The sequence below is a fragment of the Tamandua tetradactyla genome, chromosome 18 (assembly GCF_023851605.1).
Source record: "Tamandua tetradactyla isolate mTamTet1 chromosome 18, mTamTet1.pri, whole genome shotgun sequence".
NCBI classification, from domain to species: Eukaryota; Metazoa; Chordata; class Mammalia; order Pilosa; family Myrmecophagidae; genus Tamandua; species Tamandua tetradactyla.
In genome coordinates, this window is record NC_135344.1 from 33,357,633 (window position 1) to 33,361,672 (window position 4,040).

At 43.6% G+C, this 4,040-nt stretch overlaps 1 pseudogene; it reads right to left on the reverse strand.

Annotated features, from left to right (window-relative positions):
* Window positions 1-1,476: 1,476 nt before the first annotated feature.
* LOC143662412 (lethal(3)malignant brain tumor-like protein 4 pseudogene) lies at window positions 1,477-2,334 on the reverse strand (annotated as a pseudogene).
* Between the last annotated feature and the right edge of the window lie 1,706 nt (window positions 2,335-4,040).

The following is a 4,040-nucleotide window of genomic DNA, read 5'->3' on the forward strand; positions in this document are numbered from 1 at the left end:
AATTTACATCAACCAATAATATATTAAAATTGCATCTAAGTAAGCAATCTAAAGATGTGTAATATATGCACACACCTTGGAGAAGAATGTTTTTCTTGAGTGATCTAAACTTTGAGAATATCTCCAAGCAAAACAACTTTCAAAAACCAAAACATTATTAATGAAGCAAATGGCAAAATTAGGCTTGAGTCTCTGTTTTGATATATGATTTGATATGATATGATTTGATATGATATAATATCTATTCCATATCTCTTCCCAACCAAAAACGACAGCTCTCCACTGCCACGAGGGAACTGGTAGCTGTCACCATGGGTGTGCATGTAAAAAGGTGTTTGTCTTTCAAACCTGTGGGTCCCCACACAACTAAAGTCTCAAATACAATCACATCTAAAAAAAAAAAAGCCCACTCCCTTTTCTTCTCTCTTGTACTTTCCTCTCTTTCATAAATTTCAACAGTTTATGGTAAAAAAAAACTAAATAAATAAATGGGGCTTATAGCAAATCAAGACTTAATAGATGGAAAACAAGTAATAGCTACCAAGCCCCCTACTTTAGAGATCTTCCTTTATAAGAATAGTGCGCCTCTATTTGTAAGATGTACACAAGGACCCAGGTGTAATATGGCTTTTTGTCACACAGATTTAAACAGACCACAGGACAAACCAATTCTCCTGACATCACCTCCACATGGCCACTGGGAGGACGAGGTGCAGGTGGGCACCTGGCAAACAAGCCCATACTGTGCTCCGAAGAGGTCTCCTACAGTCCCCAGAAAGCTCTCAGAACACCTGGGCACTGCCCTCAGATCACCTGGGCACTGCTTTCAGCTCACCTGGGCACTGGTCTTGGATTACCTGGGCACACACCTTTTTGTAGCTCCAGGAGACCTTTGGAGTACAGACAAGAAATGGCTAGCAGACCAGGAAGGAAAATTAATGAATTTTGAAAGCATGTGCTTTTTTTTTAAAAGATTCATACTTTCTAAGTAAAGAACACAAAAATCTCACATGACATCTTATTTTAAAGCCTCCATCTCCTAAACTCGCTGCCTCTGGATGGCAAATCTGAGCCAGGCTGAAAACATTAAAAGTGTGCTTGTGACAACTGTGCTTCAAATATGTCACCACTTGAGAGTTTTATGCTTACAAAATGGGAAGTAGTTTCTTTTATGGAGAAGGAAATGAATGAAGGTGTATGTGTTGGCTTCTTTGGACTATTTGTTGCAACCCAATAAAGTTGAAAGGCTCCCACCAAACAAAAAGATGTATATGAACCTATCCACATGCCTTGGCCTCTGCCATTGTTGGCACCCAAGGGATCATCAGAAGACTCTGAATATACAAACCAGAGGCACACAAGGTCCAGATTAAGTATGGATATGATCACGTGGAGATTAAAACCAAATTAATGTATGGCCAGTTTTATTGCTGACAGAGCACAGTATTGGTACCAGGAGAAGCTGAGTGAGCCCAGCTATCCCCTAATGTCTGTCCCTGAGACACTATCCTCCTGAGTGAGGTCCTGGGAATTCCTGAAAATCAGGATAGAATTACAGACCTTCAGTGTGGGACCAAGTTTGTCATCACCTTGACGATGTCCATCTGTGACAGAGCCAGGACGCTTGGCCATCATGTGCTCTTTCTTGAAGCCCTTGGCATGTTATTCACAGCCTAGAAGAGTGTATAAACTCAGCCACATCATCCACAGTCCACTGGGCCACTTCCCCTGCCTGAATATCAGCCATGCCTGGAAGCAATTGGCAGTTTTGCTCTTTGCCGAAGGGACAGTCCCTAAAAGGTGGGTGGCCATGGCTGTCATAAAGACAGACTGGTGGAGCACCTCTGTGTCCGTTCTGCTGAGTACTCTCTGAAGAGATTATCCAAGCTGATATCTTCTTTTCCTTTGATTTTCAAACACTTTTCCTTCTGTACAAGTCTGGGCTGGCTGTTCACCTTTTCATGTTTTCTGTTGAACTCCAAACTAGAGGTTTTTCTATTTTAAATGTGAAGAATTTGATTCCAAATTTGCCTGTGTTTGTTCTCTCAGACGAGCATAAAACCTTGCCTCCTTTCTCAAGCTCATGTTCAAATATTCTAAAGCACTGTGATGAATAACAGGGGCTACGGATATGGCCTGTTCCTCAGCATCCTGGGGTAGGACAAACAGTTGGACCTGGAAGGACTTTCTCATCATTTGCTCAAATTGGCATTTCCTACAAATGCCCTGTGACATGGCACCACCCAACTGGGTGAATGTGTCCAGCCCATGGGCATGTTTATGTTCCCAACCATCAAAATGAAACAATATAAAAAACATGGGCAGGAACAGCATTCTTCAAGTGGCTTTCAGTTAGTCTGTCCAGGAAAAATTTCCTGGGTCAAGATAGCCCCTGGGATGTGTGACTTTGGTCTTTTCACACCACCCAACTGGATGGATGTTAGAGGAGCCTGCTTTGGTTCAAAAACCACAGAAGCATAAATAGCCATCAAAATAAAGTCTCAGTTCTTTTTTTTCCAGGGTACAGACAGCTGAGTAAAAAAATAAGAATAAGACATAAATAAATAGTAGAGGATAAGGGGTAAAGAAAAAAATGGGACGATTGAAATACTAGTGGTCAATGAGAGGGAGCGGTAAGGGGTATGGGATATATGAGTTTTTTCTTTTTTCTTTTTATTTCTTTTTCTGGAGTGATGCCATGGAAACCAGGAGCAATCAGTCAGGCCCAAGCAGAAGCAATTAATCAGGCCTAAGCAGGGAAAGTCCCCACAACATTGGGGCAGAATGTCCCCAAGAGTTAAACAATAACCAATGTTAGGAAACTGAGAGAACGGGATGTGTTTTGGCAATAGCTAACGGCATTTTTCTGCTTCTATGATACGCTTGCTTGCTAGCAACTACAAAACCACAACATAATTTTTGCATTTATAAGCACACCCTGAAAACCTCTAGGTGCTACTCTCTGAATCATCCTTCTTAGAAGTTTCTGTGGCAGTCGTCGGCCGGCTAATAAAAACTCCCAATTGGCTTGCAGTTTTGAATTATGTGGTCTCTCTTTCAGTGCGCCCCACAACAATGCAAGTGTTCTAAAACTGATCATGGGGATAAATAAGCAACTATGTGATGATATTATGAGCCATTGGTGGTATACTATGGATGAACATATATATGTGAAGATTTCTCAAAAACACAAGGAAAAAAAAAAGAAGTCTTAGACAGTAACCTCTCACCTTGGCTAGAAAGCACATAAAACATAGACACATGCCTTCCAATCTCATTCCAGCCTGAAAACAATTTTCATGCCCACGAAAGGATCGATCCTTGGACAACAGCTCCAGGGGTGCTGCTACGGCCTCCTGTTCTGTCAGGTATAGCTCCCAAGACCACCTGCTGGGGTTGCCTGGCTTAAAGGGGTCACCCCAAGCCGAGCTTCTTTTCTTCTTCAGTTTGCTCCAAGCATTCATCCCGACTCAGAGGGTCTTTGGAATCCACACCGAACTCCTCTTTTATGTCGGGCAGTTTCATTGCAGCTTTAGCACTCCTTAGTGGTATTTTTGTGTTTCTGTTCTGTTTCGTTGGATGCATGGGCCAGGACTCAAACCCGGGTCTCCCACATGAAAGGCGAGCATTCTACCACTGAACCACCTGTGCACCCTCCTTAGTGGAATTTTTAAGTTTTGACTATCCACACGTGTCAAGGCAAAGGTATTCTTAGTGATCGGTCTTAGGCCTCCAAGCCACGGCACAGCAATCTCTCAGGAGCCGGAGGTCACTGAGGGGCATCAAGAGGACGTTGACGAGGAGGAAGGACAGCGGGACCTGGTGCAGCCTACGGCGCCCACCTCTGTCACAGGCCAGCGGGGAGACCCCACCACCAGGGCAGCGGGGCCGGCCCAGCCACGGCACCCACTATGCACCCGAATGAGGAAGAACTATTATTGTTATTTGCTGTCTTATTGTTCCTCAAATAACACTTCACCAGCACCAACACCTCCCTCCACTGGTCTGCCCTCCTCTGAGCTTCCCCATTTTGTCACTCT